The sequence below is a fragment of the Phalacrocorax aristotelis genome, chromosome 21, assembly GCF_949628215.1.
Source record: "Phalacrocorax aristotelis chromosome 21, bGulAri2.1, whole genome shotgun sequence".
Classification (NCBI taxonomy): Eukaryota; Metazoa; Chordata; class Aves; order Suliformes; family Phalacrocoracidae; genus Phalacrocorax; species Phalacrocorax aristotelis.
In genome coordinates, this window is record NC_134296.1 from 8,552,299 (window position 1) to 8,571,065 (window position 18,767).

The 18,767-nt window shown below is 39.8% G+C and overlaps 1 long non-coding RNA gene across 4 annotated transcripts in view; it reads left to right on the plus strand.

The window, feature by feature from the left end:
- LOC142067308 (uncharacterized) overlaps window positions 1-18,767 on the plus strand; it is a 78,756-nt gene that overhangs the window by 39,497 nt on the left and 20,492 nt on the right. The window contains exon 1 of one of the 4 annotated variants that reach the window (XR_012663978.1): window positions 3,087-5,946. The exons of the other annotated variants lie outside the window; for them this stretch is intronic. This is a non-coding gene — a long non-coding RNA (uncharacterized LOC142067308). Of the gene's footprint in view, window positions 1-3,086; window positions 5,947-18,767 lie in introns of those variants that run through there. 4 annotated transcript variants of the gene reach the window in all.

Below are 18,767 nucleotides of genomic sequence, written 5' to 3' on the forward strand. Positions count from 1 at the left end.
AAAAATTCCCCATGCACACATATGCAGTTTTCATTCCACTGCTCCGGAAGGAAGGTAGTTGAACTGGAAAAGGTTTATAGAAGGGTGTGAAGGACAATGAAGAGTATGCAATTAAGTTTCATGCAGAAGCAGCCTAGTAAATTGAACACTTTAGTCTGGAAAAGAGTAAAATAATGGGTGAAAAGGGAGAGATTTGATAGAATTCTGTTAAGTCATGAGAAACATAGCAAAGGTAATGCTAGTGTGCTTTCTACAACATGAGAAGTAGGGGGCAACAAAAGCCACTCTCAGAGTAAAGAGAAGATTTCTTCTCTTGCTGTTCTTCCCACTGCCGCAGAATGTTCTGAACATGGGAAATTTGTACGGGTTCAAGGGAAAACAAACACATCCCTGAAGAGGAAACCCAGGGAGGACCAATGCTGCCTTCTGGTTTAAGAAACCCCTAAGATGCAGGTTTCTGGAGGGTGAGAGAATATTCTGGAGCCTTTAATACATGTATGTCATAATCTTATATTCTTCCATGATTACCCTTTAGACATTATTGTAGGAAGCAACGTATTTAGCTAAACAGATGTTTGGTCTGATTCACTACTTGCATGAAAGCACTTTGTGTTGGAGGGAAGTTAAATATTTCTTACATTTACTTGCCACAGTGTAGTATGGAATTTTTTGAAAAAGGAAGTCCAGTTACAAATTTTGTGGCTTTTACATTGAACAAAACAGTTGGAAGTGGACATTTTCTTTCCATTCGAGTTTTTTGCCTTTTTGCCTCCGCAGGGGGTTGAGTGGAGAAAGGAAACCCTGCTTTCGTGTTGCGTATTTACATGCGGCTTTTATACTATTCAGTTCTGGACAAACTGTACCAGCACTTAAAGCTGTAAGCAGAGAGCAGTTGGCTACCTGAGATACCTATGGCTCTCAGTGTAAGCACAAAGAAGAGTAAAAGGCTACAGGAAAATAGCAGATCCTGACTGTAGTGAGGATTTTGAAGAGTGAGATAGTATATACATCCTGTTATATTTATTGTGATTACATATATGTAATATATAATATATAACATATCTCAACACATATCACATATCATATTATACATTAAATATACACTACATATATATAATTGTATTTCTGGGTGATGCTGTTAGTCATATTTAGTTTTATATAGTTGTGCGTGGAGCAGGGAGTTGGACTTGATGATCCGTATGGGTCCCTTCCAATTTGAGATATTCTGTGATTATTTAAGGAAAAATATTGTGACTTGTATGCAGTCCCAGCCCAGAGCAGGCTTGTGTTATGGCTTGTGCTGTACTCTTATCAGACATTTTGAGACCAGGCTTTTCCCTCCTGGGGTGAGAGCCCACCGAGCAGAGCATGCAGACTATGGATTTTGTCATGTTTCTTCACACATTCATGCAGTGAAGTCTATTATAATTTCAGACCTCCATGCACATAACGCAGCTGCCCCCAGGAGCTCGTGGGATAGTGGCTTGTTAAGGCCTCTTCCAATACAAGCACTGGGTAGGTCTAGCAGCACCAGCAGGAAGTAGTTTTAAAACAAGCGGAGGAGATGCTCGCGGTGCGGAGGCTGGAACTGTGCTGCTGAAGGAACGTTAGCCTACCTGTGTTTCTAGGACAGCAGTTCCAAACCTTCCGTGAATTTTGTGCCAAGAGTGCATTTTACCCATTCAAAACACACCTGGAGCTCCCTGCTAGCAGCTGCTTCCCCTCTTGCTGATGCAGGCATCAGTGGCTCACTAGGTGGTGCAAAATCTCTAAACCTCACATCCTCCCTGTGCAGAACCTGTGACAGAAATTAGAAGCAGTCACAAAAATTGGATAGGCAAACTGTTTTGTAGGTTTCACTGAAAAAAGGTTAATCATAACCCAACAACTAGTGAAATGAACAAAAAAAATAGGGTACTGCATTTTTAGTTTATTGAAAAATTCTCCATATTTATCAGTTTTACCTTGGTCTGTGGTGACTTAGATACTAACCAGGAGTTTTTTTCCAAGAAACAATACGGTTATCATTAGCCTTCAAAAAGCCTTACATAATAGTCATAAATCCAAAAATTTTTGACGAAAATACACCATTAATGAAATGCCATGGACATTTGTATGAATGGTGGGAATGAGAGGATCAGAACACTTGCTAAGTGCTGATGTTACTCAGTTTAAACAGGTTTACACACATGTGCTTCACAGATGCGTGGATCACCAGGGATCACTCCGAACACCGAAGGTCTAAGCATGAAGGCTAGGGCCCTGCTGACGGGGCAGTGTTAGACTCTCTGCATGTCTGGGCATTTACGCTCTGCTGTGGGAAACCCTTAGTGAGTGACATATATTTTTTTAATTCACTTTTTTCTTTCTGGGTTCCATGCCTCATTGGACTGATGCGTGGCTTTGTGGAAGAGAGCGTGTCCCTGGAGGAGATTTCTAATTTTGCTCCCTGGGTGAGCAGAACTTTTACAGAGCAGGCTGCAGACTGATACTGGTGGAGGAGGGCTGGGAAAGGTCAGGGACCCCTGAATCTTGGCTCTTTTTTCAGAAACTTTGCTGGTAAAGTCCCATAGACATTCTCCTAGGCTCTCTGCTTAAGACAAGAGACAGATCATTTCCCCCTCTAGATTTATAAGACTGTTTAAGGTTATGGCATCCTTAGGACCCATGAGGCAGCCAGGATCTATGGAAATAGCTGGGAAAACTGTGAACATAAAAAAATGAATGAAAGTAACATCGGTCTCAACTTCTCTCACCAAGCCACTTTGGCAGAAGGCACACCTGTTTGCTGCAGGCATAAGCTTGAACAATCTATACTTGGAAGGCAAAATCCTGGAAATTTCATTTCTCTAACTCCAAATCATTCTAGGTTTGCTCTTTGGTTTTATCAACATATAGTCCTTTTTGAGACATAGATAAATATAGTGATGCTCCTTCTGTATCTCATATATAATATCAGCAAACTAGCTGTCAGATTGCTTAAATGAATGTTCTGTGTAGCAGTAGATTTATTAAATTGTTCCAACTTGTTTTTAAATAAATTTTAAAATGTGATTTTTTGGAAATCAAAACTTTCACAGCAGGGTGGGGTTTTTTTTGTTCTCTTAAATTGGTGAGATGGAGCATTTAACTTGAAAAATTACCTCTTCTGACAATCGTAGGAGAGTTTATATGAACAGAGCATTTAATTTTAAAGTAGAAAATCTAAATTGTGTAAGTAATGTCATCGATTTTCATACTGTGTACAGTCTTGCAGGCTACCAAAGTACATTTTCCGGAATGTTGAACTTAGTCAGTTTTCTTTTATACCAGAGACAGATGAGGGGAAATACTGGATCTCTGCTAGGAGATCTCTTTGTGGCCTCGTGCCCCTCTCCCCCAACACACACTCAGGCAATGGTGCCTGTAATGGTGGAGGATCCAGCAACCCCAGGAAGGCCTTATTTGCAGTGCAAGGTTAAAACACACCAAGTTTCACTTAATATTCCACTGTTTTTTGTGGCAAGTGAAACAGATGGAATAGACAAAGGGATGGTAATCATGTATCTAACGCTAACCAGAGGGAGAAAAAAAACAAAGCAGCTATTCCCACATTGGCGTTTGCCTTTTCTTCTTGAAGATGTTCATGCAGTTCAACATTTGTTCTAAAAAACTTAATGAGCACATTCATATCTCTTGGCTGCTGGCCTGACAATGAATTACACATGGTTAATCAGAAAATAATATTATTTTGTCCAAGACTTTTATGTATTGGAGAGGAAATTACCTTTCTTGGTAGTTACAAGGAAAAGGTGACAGGAAGCACTATGCTGCAGAAGTTTCTACTGTCACTGAAATATATTAAAAGAGCTCGCATAGATGTCAAGAACAGTAATACCGAAAACGTCTGTAATCAAGAATCAGTGAATGAATTATAACAACACATAAACAGTGTATCTGAATGACAAAAACACCTAGTTTTTCTTATGAAGGAAATATTTTTTGGCACATGTAAGGTATGTGTCATAAATAAATGTTTTTTTAAAAAAATACATGCATAACTGCTGTATTATACTAAATTATTTTTCTTAATCCATCCTATTGAATTGCATTATTCCTGGGTCTGTTAATATTGGAGCCCAGGTTTTGTTGCAGCGGATTTCTTTTTCTTTTACCGCCTGCTTATACATTTCATCCTTGTGAGTAAGGCTTTTTCCACATCCAGAATGCTTCCTGAGAATAGTTCATTTCCTTTGTACCATGTGGGTACCGGCACACCAGTCAGACAGATGAATTTTATCTGTTCTCAACAGCAGGAAAATTAGTTTTAAGAATTCTGTCTAAAGCAGTTCAGCATGCAATGTAGTTCTTCTATGTTTGTATTGACTCATTAATTACTAAGATGAAACTTATGAATTGTCCAAAGCCAAGACTTCCATCCCTCTTTTGCTATTTTCATTTTTTTCTTAACTGTGTCGTATCATACACCCCATTGCTGCTCAACATTTATATGTATTTGGACTTCATCTGACCAGACGTTGTTTGATTTGACAGATTCCGTATTTGTGACATCAAAATATGTTGCTATGGAAAAAGTTACGAGTTCTAATTAAAAATGCAGAGGTCACAAGTTTCCCAGAACCAGTAGGGCATAGATCCTAGGAGAAAAGAATCACAACATAAAAAATCCAAAGATATGTCAATCTGCAACTTACCAGATCTGAAAGCAAAACAGCAAGCATTCAGAAAAAAACATGAGGCTGAAATTTTGATCAAGCTCCCTTGCTTTCATTCAGACGCCGTATGTCTCCCTTCCCACTGGCACAGGTTGCTTCTGGAATTCATGCAGAGCGCTGATATTTGAAATGTCATCCCAATACAAATTAGAAAGAGGAGAGGTAGAAATTAGATGGGAATTAGTAGATAGAGAATTTAGACCTGCCTGGTCAACCTTTCAAATCAAATACCAATATTGAAATGATCTGTATGTAATGGTGTTGAATGTTTTGTCAACTATACATGTCCATCACTTCCTTTGAAAGTTCGTCCATGTTCAGTTGCCTCACTGATTTCTCTTCAATACCTCTTCAGTTGTTTAACTGTTTACAGTTTCCCCTTGTATAAATTTTTATTTGTAAACAATTATTCTGTCTTTCCACTCCTTTTGCTCCAGTTTAGCCAAACTACAAGAATTGTCTGTACAAGTGCAGGCTTGAGTTATGGGTGCCTGAGCTGTCTACACCTGTGACGATATGTACCCACACAGTATCTTAATCAGAGCACAGGATTTAAGAGCAGCTCAGCTGTGACAAACTCCTGCTGAATAACACACCGATATGACCACACCTGTTCTGTGCTATGTTGGAGATTTCTGCAGTACGTTAGGTGACTTAGTCAAAGGATAACCATTTTGCTCAAAAGATATTCAGCTTCTAATCTTTTTAGCATTGGACCTCCCAGTGCTTCCACTGCAGTCATTCTTTGGTTTTTTTTAAATGACAAATACTGTGTAATTGTCTTCTAAGTTTGTGCTCTCTGCCCTCCAGTAGTAGGGCAAAGCAGTTTGTCTCTTTGAACTCGGTTCTGCAATTCAAAAGCAGTGATGTGTTGCTACTGCAGCGCGGTGCCAAGTTATCTCCAGTTTCCTCTCTGGATGGCTGCTAAGTATATTTCTGTGTTATGGAGATGGGAAGCTTCCAGTCTGATGGGTCCTGCTCACCCAATTACTCTTCTAGATACAAAAAAAAAAAAAATTAAATGTCATTTCACTGATGACTGAGCTTGCCAAAGTACAAAATGCCTGTGAGCACAGCACTTTGTTCTCCAGTGGGAAGCTGCTGTTGAACAGCAGGTCTCATTATGCACATGTGCAGCTTCTTGTAATCAGCCAAGACTCAGCCTGAGATTCACGTGGCCCATAGAGGATCATTCTCGTGACTGAAGGGCAATCAGAAATGTTTCTTGTAGGTAAGCAGCAATTGTTTTTATGCATGTTTTGATAAACCATATGTGAACTTTTGCTTAAGGTTTCAGTTATCTGCTAAAGATCGTAGAAAAAGTACAGCATGAGGCTCATGAGGTAGACTTACCATTCCAATTTAATGCATGTATGCATATGGGATTTGTTTTTTCCCCCAGTTCCTACGAGAATGCTATACTTGTTTTATTGCCAGTGTTATATATAGCTCACTGTCATGACTGTGGCCTCAGGCCACATCCCTTAAACTGAGGAGACAGACAGTCAAGTGGAATACCAGAACATGAAACTGACTTTGTTGTTAGCATGGCCCTTTTTTCATAACTACTGGGATTATGTATTTCAAAGCCTATATGCATCATCTTAGTCTAATAGAAAATGCCATAACTGATAAATCAACAATAGATATCTGTCGTTCGCCCCCCCCCCTTTTCAGCTTTTAAGCTACCATATCTAATTTGGATGAGGGATATATGCCTTCATGAGGGCTTACAAATGCTGATCTACAGTTTTATGAATGTAGAAAATTTCATTCTTCTTTATTTAATGAATCTTGTTTATATTTTTGAAGTCTATGAACTGAACTAATGACCATGAAAAATTCTAGGCAGCTATCTTGAAAGTCTTTTACTAGCTATTTCCTTTTACCATTCTTTGTTTTTTAATAAGGCAAGAAGTTTTCAGACAGTTACAGAATATAATCAGGATCAGGATCCATAACCAATGTCTTTCTATTGAACTGAAGCAACATCAGAACTTCCTTACTTCAATTCTAAGCCACACTAGATGAGAGGCATTCATTCTGAATTCAGATGGCAGTTTAGAGGGCAACCATGTTTCTGAGAAGGTATAAACTTTACCCATTTCTACATTAATAATTTCCTTTATGCTTTTTAATAACAGTATGAATTAAGCTCATAATTTACAAATCCTTCCTGTATCATGTAATATTAGAGATTGAAAATAGTAATTTTCTCATTTTGGTGCGCAGATAGTACAGCTCTGTTTTCTATTATAAAGCAAAAAACCCCAACGTACTACAGTCATTTTAAATAAGTGGGGTATTTCCATGTTCCCATGTTAATTGTGGAGGTATTTGTATTGCTATCTTTCTTTCCTCTGAATTTATTTTTTGAAAAAACAAGCAAGATACTGTGAAAGAGCAGTATCCTGAAGGGAAGCTGTGGAGGTCTTTCCTTGAGTTGAGTCTCCTGAAAAATTTCTCAGTCCTGAAGATCTCTAAAAGGCAAGAAGCCTGAGTGAAAGTGTTGCAACGAGCTTGGAATAACAGGATAGGCTCCATAAACTGATTTTGTACTAAAAATTCTGGTTCAGAGTGTTGCTAAGTGCAAACAGAAATATTTTTCTGTTAGTTGCCAAACAAGCGAAAGGCTTTCTGAGTTTCTTTTCACCATTTGGAATTATAGAAGGGGCGGGGGCGGGGGGGCAGGGGGTGGGATTCTGCCTACCCTATCAGGGTCTGGTTCCCTTACCAGGCTTGTTTTAACCCTCTCTGAGTTTCTCCAGAAAGGGTGTAAAACCAGCATCAAAACAGCAGTCTAATGATTGGGACTCATTTTATTCAAGGACAAGGCAACAGAACAACATGAGGTGCTAAGCAAGGCATTCTGTCTTCTAAAACAGGCTAGGATATATACTGGAAATTAAAATAAAACAAAAAGACACTTAGTTATAATTCCATGTGAAGATTTTCACAGCAAAGTTGGGCCAAAGACATTTCTCGTGCACTGATTATTTCGGTTAATGAAGATAATTATATGAAAATGTTTTTATGTGATTATAGAATGAAAAAAACCTGTGAAGTCATTAAAAGAACCTTCCATTTCAGAACAAACCTTATAAGGCGCATAGAATTCTCCCATGCTGACATAGACTTGGCAGTAGACCAGCACTTAAAGAAAAAGGCTCCTTAAAACAGAGAAGTAACTGTCCTTCCTTTTGTGCTTCCCTGACCCGGCTTTCAGCAGTGTTTCTTTTATGAGTATTTTTACACCTCTGTTCTGTGTCTGTGTGTTCTAAGGTCTGTTACATCTATTAGCAGGTTTTTGAAGGCCCTAAGGCTAAGGAATGCCATGCCGGTATTTTCACTTGACCTACTGAATGAGGTAATGTTCAAGCCATATGCTTAAAAAACCTTGCCAATGGGTACTGAGTGGCTCTCGTTGCCCCTTTCGGCTGCACCTGGAAGGAACAGGCATACCTGAAGATGACTAGCTCTGCTCTTGAAAAGGGAGCTGGAAAACTCATTTAATGCATGTTCAGAATGGAAGGTAGCTGTGGGTGGCAGATTTGCATCTAGACAGCCCTCAGAGAGGCATTAGTTCCAGGTAGAGAGACCTTGAAAGGGCATTGGTGGCAAGGGCAAGCTTTTTTAGTATCACAACTTCTTGGATTTAATTCTGACCTTATTAACAACTAGAATACCTGGGTATAAACTGTGGCCCATAGCTCTCATGCTCCTCTGGAGGGGAAGGACTCTGGAACTTGGGTTTAGTTGAAGTGTATTCTTAAAACAGTGCTGCTGTTATCCCAAAGCCATGGTGGTTTTGGCCTAGAAAACTAGCTTTGTGGGAGACAGTTAGCCTTCCTGCTGGAATGCATGCCTGGAAGGTTAAATTGTAGAAAACAGCTGTAAGAGCTCTATCAATACTTAGAGGAGGCGGCAGGTGAATTATGACAAAGATATGGTAAGAAGACTTCTGGGCTTGGGAGAAACTGGTTGAGCCCTAGCTCTAAGTCTAGACAATAAGGAGCATGGCAAGAGCAGGCTTTTGTGGCACTGTGGTCAAATGAGAAGGCTATTTAATGAAAGAGGAGTTATCTGCAATATGCATAAGGTCTGTCTGGATTAAAGGGGTATACAGTAGGTGTGTACCAGTTAGCAGATTGCTTCTCTGGCTCTGTATGTTTCTTGTCAGTGGTGCACCTCTGACAGCAATCCTGCAGGTGCTCTTGCTCCAGACTCTCGAGTGCATTTCTATTACTTTGTCCCTGGATGGTCCATGCTGTACTGCCAAATGGAATTGACAGACAGGAGCATGAGTTTGTATTGATTTCTATGCTGTGACAGATTGTGCCACAGGCTAGTTTCAGTGTAAGGGCTAGAAATAAAATCTGGGAACTTCCCTTATCATAATGCAAGTATGGATCCTAGAAGAATCTGGCAAGTGTCTTGGTTAAACATGTTGATATTAAATAAGTCTTTGCCAACCTTTAAAAATGAAAGCATGCTTACACAGAACTGTAACCAAAACCCATTCTTTGCTTATAAGCTATGAGTCAATTTAGTAATGTCAGACTATGGATTAGATACAACTTGCCAAAAACAACTATCAAAGCAGGTCACCGTGGTGCATATGAGACAAGTTTTTCCAGAGGCGCTAATGCTATTGTGGTATTCTGTGTTGGTTGTGTGAATTAAATAGACCGTAAGCTCATTGTAATTTAGGACAAATTAAGTGTCTTTTTACTATGCCTTTACATACTATCCTACCTGAGCAGACTGGTTGTTTGTGGCTGCTAGTTTAAACACACACACTTTTTGAGAAACTGTGCGCTTGCTGGAGCAGTGGCCTATGTTCAGATCAGTTGATTGGAAAAAGCAATTTAGCCTTGTATTTGCTGTCTGCCAAAGCTGATCTGGTATGCCGCAGTCAAGTTGACTTCCTGAAAAACCTCCCAGTTTCTTTAAATTTAATCAGTAATTTTGGATTAACCAGCATGCTGATCTTCATGTTCTGAGCTATGTACAAGTTAAACGTATCTCTCTGATAGACTTTCAACAAACCTTGCAATGAAAAGAGCAGTGTTTTCATTATGGTGCTCAAGCTTTATTCTGCCAGTGACATTGCTCCTTTGTCATCATCCTGTATAAGAAATTATGAATAAATACATGCTTATAGGTGCAGTTAAGAAAGGACACAGAGTAGTTTACCAGTACATACTCCCAGTAGCACACCCCAAACTCCCGAAGCCCTGTTGCTTTCTGTAACCCTAACACTGACTGGACTAAAATCTGTATGAAGCGGTCCTTAGTTGCAGTGCTTCCTAAAAAAGGTCGGAGCCAACTCTCATGCACCAAAGGTATTGAGCACCTGTGGCCCTGTTTTTCATCAGTGCCAGTTTAGCATAATGTCATGAACTACAGGAAGAGACAAGTGGTTTGGTTTTGTTTCTTTTTTATGCAACAGCTACAAAAACTGTATGGAGTTACTACTGAGAAGATGATGGGGGAATTTAAATAGCTCCTATAAACATATTGGATTTGAAAATAGAAACCAACAGGAAGTTTACTTAGTTTCTTGGTATATCTCATATAAAATGTAGCAACGTTTATTGCAAGGCTTAGCAATGAGGTTACATCTACTCATTACGCATGCACATATGTGTATTTGAAAACAGGTTGGGAGTAAGAATTGAAGTTTCTTGCACTGTGACTCAGTGTCCTATTGGACAGGTTAGTTCCTGCTTTTGCAAGCTTTAGTAGCACTTTAATTTACATAGAGCACAGTGCAAGGTTTTCAGTGACTTAAAATCTGGTCACTGTCTGGTTGGTCAGTGTGACAGATAGGCATAGCTAATTCCCAGGTGACAAACGCATTTTCACATATATAAATATTTTAGGATACATATCTCACAAATGTTCATCCTAGTTAGCAATGAGAGAAGAAAATTATCATGTTGTCTTTCTGTCTGACACTCGGGAGAAGAAACAAAAAGTCATTCCCTTTCAATCACTTTTTCCTGAATAGTTTTGAATATAATGTTACATACGTAAAGGTCTTTGAAATAAAAGAGTAAACTCATTGCTCTTGTAAGTGGATTTACTGTGATAGCCAGCAGGAGACACCACCTTGCTGAGGCAAAAATGTATTGATGTGTGTTCTGAAGTGTATTTGTCACAAATGAAAGTAAACAAAGCAGTGAAATATTTTCATCCTCTGTGAGCTTGTCTAATCGCAGTGTGTGTTATTTTCAGGGGAGAGACGTACACAAAGAAGCCCGTCTCTCCCAGAAAGAGGCAGATACCCCAGCAACAAAGGAGTTTCCTAGGGCTGATTGTACATAAGTTATTCTTTACGTCTGTTTGCAAAAGCAGCATCCAAGGGGAGGAGCATGCAATTCTGTCTGCCTGGCTAAGGTCACTTTAATATATCTGCGTGGATGTTGAACTTCTTTTTGAAAGAATAAATGCATTATTTAAACATACATAGTGCCCCTTGCTCCTATAGGGCAAAATAAAGAGGAAAATATCCTTTGCACTCTTTCAAGTTAACTTAAATTGATGCTGTAATGTGTGTGAGTGCCTTGGGCAGCAGGGTGTTACAGAGTATTCTCGAGACTTTCACACAAGGCTGGCTTTTGTCTTTGCTTTGAGTCATCCACTGATTTCCAGCAGGGAATCGGCCTGCTGAAACCATACAATAGAGTAACTCATGTTCTAGAATATACAGCTCAACCTCTGGAGATGGAAAGCAAATAACTTAGGTTAAGCAATAGGACTAGTATGTGGTAAAGCAGTATTTATGTTCTTCAGAAATTGACATGATACATAAATATGCATTTAGCATCCATCTCTGTACCCTTATATGAAGATTCTTTTTTTCCCTACTTCTTAGGCTTACGGTCTTATTTTATTCCCATTAAGAAAATCAGTATTTTTCTAGCTGCATGTTTAAACTGACTAATCCAAACTCTATATCTTGAGGGGGTGGGGACAAGGAGTGCTTTCAGAGTAGAGCTGGAGGTAGTTAGAACCTTCCTGTTAGATTTCAGGGTTTTTGCTTGCTTGCTTGTTTTGTCTGTCAGAGGAATTATAATACTATGTAATGTTTCATTTACTTAGGGCTCCGATACTTCAGAAAGTTATGGTGAAAAATTACCTTCTAAGTGGACATTCTCACATGGATGGGGTCGCTTTCTAGAATCAAGCTAGCATTACGTAATTAACTAATATCTCATCTCTCACTTCCATATCAAGGGACTAGATTATCAGGCCTGTACAAGTAGAGAAAAAAGATTCTTTGAGCTCTGTTATTAGAACTGATGTTGGCTATGATCAAATCAATATAACAAGATGTAACATTTTCTCCACCCTTAAGAATTTGTGTTGCAACTTTCTAAAACATGGTCTGACAGGTTCTCTATTAAAGAAAAATGTATACAATAATTATACAATATGTAGTAAACTTTTTATTTTCCTAGTTTTATTGTCAAAACTCAAGGGGTATAGGGGATCAGTGTTGAACCTCAGGGCTGTAGTAACAAATTCTCATGGCAACTAGGAAATATATTTGCTAATAGGACACTGTTCTACTGTAATAAACATCCATTAATATGAAATTATCTTTCAGCATTCCATTTGGCATAAGACTTATAGGCCCTTGCCGGAGCACATTCCTGTTTCCTTTTGGGAGTCTGTGGCTTTTTCAGTATAGAATCATCTGGGATTCACAGGTGGCACTGTTAAAATGATATAAAAATATAACAAATGCCACTGGTATTTTTTTTTCCATATCAGAATGAGAGCAAGGCAATGATACATGGCAAAAGTATGTGGTGTCCACAGGATAAACTGACACGGATGCTTATGCAGTCCTGCAGTGTTGTTGGGAAGCAACCTGCAGGAGCTGATGCTTCATCTGTTACTTATTGCAAAAGTCACACAGCTGTGCTTTTACTCCTGATGCAGTCCAGCTAAACCAGAAGTGGGTTGTTGCAGGATTGGGCTGTGCTAGTGGAGAGCACTCTCAGGTTTCCCTCTGAGAGAGAGATGGAGAGAGACCAGCAAGGGACCACTGAGGTGATTAAGGGACTGGAGCATCTCTCCTGTGAGGAGAGGCTGAGACAACTGGGACCGTGTAGAGAAGGGACGGCTCAAGGGGCATCTCATCAATGTGTACAAATATCCAAAAGGAGGCAGTAAAGAAGACCCAGTCAGGCTCTTCAGTGGTGCCCAGTGACGGGACCATAGGTGATGGACACAGACTGAAACACAGTTGTCAGTAAGTTAGATGTCTGAACATCAGGAAACACTTTTTCACTGTGAGGGCGACTGAGCACTGGCACAGGTTGCCCAAGGATGTTGCAGAGTCTCTATCCTTGGAGATATTCAAAAGCCATCTGGACGCAGTCCTGGGCAGCCTGCTGTAGGTGGCCCTGCTTGAGCAGGGGGTTGGACAAGGTGACCCCCAAAGGTCCCTTCCAACCGCAACCATTCTTTGATTCTATCAAAGGACTCATTGACCAGCCAGTGTCCCTCAAGGAAGCTGAGCTACTGAGTAACATTGGTCCTTTTCTAAACTTCAGGTTTTAGATATTTATAGTTCCTTGTATGTCATTGTCTTGAACATTGTATGCCATAATAATGGGTGGCCCATCTTAAAAATAGTATTTCAGAACTAAGAAAGCTGTACAGGATCAATGACAAGGGTGATCAGAGCTATAAGACCGAGATGGTTAAGTCAGTGAACACAGAGAAGGTAAAAGTGGGGAGCAATTATTTCTGTAATTATTGCAGTGCAAGAAATACAAGCTCCTGTCTAAATTGTCTGGTAGGTGATTAAAACAAGCAAATGGAAGTGTAATAGGTATTCTGTTGCCAGAGGGTACTGTGAAAGGTAAAAGTAAAAGTAAAAACCGGTACAAAGAAGTGTTAGGCCACGGAAGAGTAGTACAGTGAATGTTCTTGAGCGCAATCAGCTTGGCTCACAACAGAGAAAAAAGCTCAACTGTTTTGTTACTGCATTATTCTCTATAAAAGTATTACCGTTCATGCCAGAGGTTAATTCAGTCCAGTTTTTTTCAAAATAACTTGGATCAGTATGAGATGTGCAAGGTCCTCCTCCTGTTCGTTGTCCACCACTCAAGAGTTTGCAGTGAATGCAAAGATACAGATAATTCCAGAGCCTGTGAGTCAGAAGTTAAACAATTTGTCCAATTCTGTTTCTATATTTTCCTGCTTGTTACTGCCTTATGCTACCAAGAGCATCAGGAAAGGAACAGTCTACTGACAGGGAGCTATGCAGAGCAGAAAGCACTTGTGCTCCTGTAAAAATAGATTTTATTCCAAACAAAACCTCTTAGCATTGATTATACGTATCAGAATAGCAATGCTGTGTGCAAAAGATTAGATGAGAAGGGCAAATTCCTGTTTCCACACGCTAAGGAGCAATAGGGTATGTCCCTCACATGCTTCAGTCTCTCTCATTCGTGCTCTGAAACTGCAGTCTTTGGGATGCTTGTCAAAAGGGACACAAAGGAGGCAGGTTCTCACCCTGCTTATCGTTTCCAAATCATGCTACTACAGAACATCAGTTTGAAACAGCAGAATTCAGATTATTTCCTCAAAGAACCATGGGTTAAAGCAACAGTTGTCACAAATATAAATCTTTAATTTTCTATTGTACTTTAATGTTGCTCTCTAAAGCATTTAGTAAATGAAAAAATGTATTAAAGCAGTACTTTGTCATCAAAACACTGAGAGGCAAAAGATCACTTTTCAAATTTGTCAGCATTAGGTTATTTTAATGAATGTCACAAATAATAGCAAGCTGTATTTCTTTTTTTTCCCCCAGATGTTAAGTCTGTTTTCCTATTAATATATATGACTTCCTTTACAAGGGATTTTAAATAATTTGAACCAAATAAATTAATACAGGTGACAAATGACTGCTGGAAATGTACTTTTAAGGTTAGTTCTCTACAGTCTTTTAAGCAGTGGCAGTGGTGTAATCAAGGAGGAAGGGGTATTTTGCCCCTTGGTTTTCTTTTAGAGGTTGTTTTCTTGAATTCCTTTTCACAAGCTCCAAGTATCTCGTTCTGACCTTATTCCTGCTTTGAGCAGGACCCTAGAGACCTCCTTAGGTCCTTTCCAACCTGAACTTTCCTATGATCCTAAGAACAAACACAAATAAGGTTCCATTACATTTCTATGAATGTAAGTAGGTCAAATAAAAGTGCAAGGTCCTGCCCCTGGGGAGGAACAACCCCACACACCAGTACAGGTTGGGGGCTGACCTACTGGAAAGTGGCTCTGTTGAGAAGGACCTGGGAGTGCTGGGGAGCAGCGAGGTGACCCTGAGCCAGCACCGGGCCCTTGTGGCCAAGAAGGCCAACGGTGTCCGGGGGGGCATTAAAAGGAGTATGGCCAGTAGATCGAGAGAGGTTATCCTCCCACTCTACTCTGCCCCAGTGAGACCGCATCTGGAGTACTGCGTCCAGCTTTGGGCTCCCCAGTTCAAGAAGGATGTGGAACTGCTTGAGCAAATCCAGTGGAGAGCTACCAAGATGATCAGGGGACTGGAGCATCTCTCTTGTGAGGAAAGGCTGAAAGACTTGGGTTGGTTTAGCCTGGAGAAGACTGAGGGGGTAGATCTCATCAATGCTTATAAATATCTAAAGGGTGGGTGTCAGGATGAAGGGACTAGACTCTTTTCAATAGTGCCCAATGACAGGACAAGGGGCAATGGGCACAAGTTGGAACATGGGAAGTTCCAGCTAAACATGAGAAAAAATTTATTTACTGTGCGGGTGCCAGAGCAGTGGCACAGGCTGCCCAGGGAGGTTGTGGAGTCCCTTCCCTGGAGACATTCAAAACCCGCCTGGATGTGTTCCTGTGCCCCCTGCTCTGGGTGTGCAGGCTCAAGCACGCGGGGTTCGACAAGAAGATCTCCAGAGGTCCATTCCAACCCCTACCATTCTGTGATTCTGTGAAATTTATGGCAGCTACACTGCAATGATTTTTCTACATGATAGAAGGTCTTATTCATGTTTCTAACTTGCAATCATTTAACTGGCCTAAAGGGATTCGTTGATTGAATTTGAAGTTGAAATTTCAATGTCCTTTTATGCACTGGCCACATATAACAACCTAATGTTTAAAAATGAAACCTGGCTTTGAAACAGGGTATGGCCTCTGCCCCAAACTGTATTCTCTACGGACAGTGAGCCATACTATTGACGTGATGGTCGACCCACTTTTCTCCAGGCGTTCAAATTGTCTGTTTCTTCCTCATACTGGTTCATGTAATTTAGTAATTTTAGGTAGAAACTGGGTGATGAAACACTCACAGTTTAGCACAGTTTACTTCTTATACTTCAGTTATTTAAAGATACGCAACTCTATCTTACATAAGCCCCTTAATGTAGAAGAGATGTCCCACTGAGGACCACATGGGAGGAGATACGCACAGATTTTTACTCAAAAAAACCCAGTTTTCTCAATTCACTTGACAATAATGTGTCAAGAAACCTCAGTTTAGCTGTCGTGCTACAGAATGCAGGAGGCCTTTTAAAGACTTAAAAATGCAACATAATCTTAAGCAAAGACCATCAGATACCCTTATGCTTGGAGGTTGGGGAACTGAAGACGCTGTCTAAGAAACATTCTTACCGTCATCGCTTTGCCTCAGCCTCACTGAATCCTAAGTGACTTTATGAAGTATTTTTGGTTTTGCCATGCTAGAACCACCTTTTGTAATTATTTCTAGATGTAATTCTGACATTATTCAGAATTGGAAGAGTGATCTATTGACAATTTCAGTGTCCCATTGAAAGCTGAAACAGTCTAAGGAGCTGGTTTTACAGAAGAGATAGCCTAGTGATTTTTTTGAGGTGGATTCTGTCATTTGAGGTCCATGTTGCCACTGGTTTTGAGCAGACAGACATTGACTTAAAACAACTACAGCTAGGCGATCTGGTTCTGTACCACTCTCTCAGATGACACTAGAGCTTTGCATGGAAAAAATCCTCAGCACAGAACAGTGAAATGAAGCTGTCATTAGTGACCTTTAAGAACTAAAAAATTTCAGTGCCTGAGAGTGCCTTGCTGAGCTCAAGAGTGTTTTTGTATGATAGACACTTGAATGCAGTCAGTGATATCTGGATGCGTCACAAGTGTGTATTTACTCTTAAAATACTGAGAGAATAGCCAATTTAGATTGGCAGAGCAAAGACATCTGTGAATAGAATGTGTGCATGCAATTTACTACAGATAATATTTCAGAAAAGTGCTCTTGCACTGCTATTCAGTGAGATTTGCATGCCTGCAAAATGTCATATTATCTTCCTGATTCCTTTTCTCTTTCTCTCATGAATGAGGCACTCTCCGTATTTCCCTCAATGAAGGCTTTGTTTCTGTCTTCCAACATTCAGCACGAACTTTCTGGTGATCAGAATGAAAAATGCTATCATAACAGAGATTTTTTCTTCTCAGACTGCCAGTTTAGGAATATTGCTTACTGGCAGATGGAGCTGAGCATTTACTGAAAGCATTTGGATAAATCCATTAGCTTTTTCTTCTACAGGGCCTGATGTGTGTGTCCCACCAATAATGGTTTTGGAAAGATTATTCTGATGCTATGTGTAAGGCTTGAGGACTTTTGACTTTTCTTTTGGATGCTTGGGTGTGTCGTATTGCATACTTTTTTTTTTTGCTCCACACAGGACAAATAGGGAGGCTTGTCGAAGGCCACAAAGCATGAATGACAGTGCTCAGTAGTACTGCTGTGTTTTACTGACAGTCCAAAAAGAAGGGAAGAAGACCAGCCTAACATTGCAACACTGGGTATTATAATCTGTCATACTGATAGCCAATTTGGGATTACACGCTCAGAGATCAAGAGCACCTAATAGGGAAGTATGCAGATGGCCCCATCTCTGCCAAAAAAAGCTTGTAAATATGCACAAATCATGTAAACAGTTAGGTTTAACTTCCAATGACAGTTGTTCAAAACAAATAAAAGAACCCTACATGTTTCTCCTTTCTTCCCATACCTTCCCCCTCAGCTGGGATTCAGGGTTCTCCAAAAGAAAATCTCATGTTTTCACCCATCATGCCAGGCACTTGTGGATAACTCAATAGGAAGCGCTAGGCATCTACTCTACCAGAGGTCCAGGAAATATTTTCTAAATTGTATCACAGTAGAACGAAAACCTTCCTTGAGCTGTAGGGTCTAAGAGAAAGGAGGTTATATATGGCATTATTTTTCTGCTCTCTAATGGAAACTATTGTCTGACTTTGCTACAGCTATGGTTTTCTAATTGTTAGAAGCAATTTGCCCAGATTAATGCTCTCAGTTCAATTCATTTAATGTGACTTAATTTCATAACACTACAGGCTTTATCAGTAGTCAAAATAACCCCTGGAAAACCCCAGGAGGCAAAAATGCTTGTCGAGTTTAGCTGTTGAGGCTGGATGATGCCACTTTGTGAAAAATGAAGTAATTGTTTTGAGGGAAAGAACCATCAGAAAATGACTGCGTCTGTCAGAACTCTTTGTATTTCATCAGATGTGTTATTTGGTCATAACTTGGCTTTTAGTTTTATGTTTATCACAATGCCTTTTTTTGTGTCTCTGATAATATGGGAGTACTGTGAGACTTCCCTAAGCCCATACTACAAAGTATCATACAGTTATTTACTTATTAAAAAACCTTGACCTAATTTTTCTCTTGGACTGAATTTAGGCTATTACCTATTGCAAAAATGCGCATAAAGGCACGGTTATTTTCTGTTTCAACTTCATGTTCAAAGTGTCAGCTTACCTAAGATCATAAAAGCTGTTGTGTTGTTTGGTGTTTGTTTGTGGGTTTTTTTCCCTAAAGAGAATTGCTTTCTAATATGTACAAGTATCCTTAAGTGTCCTTCTCTGCAGGGCCAGTATGGTTGTTGTCGTTAGCCTTCTCTACATACTGTGTCTAGTTGGTTGCAATAGCTATAGCTAAGGAATTCTGTGTAGTTAGCAACGTCCTCTGTAATATCTTTTCTCCTACAATCACATCTCCTTAGA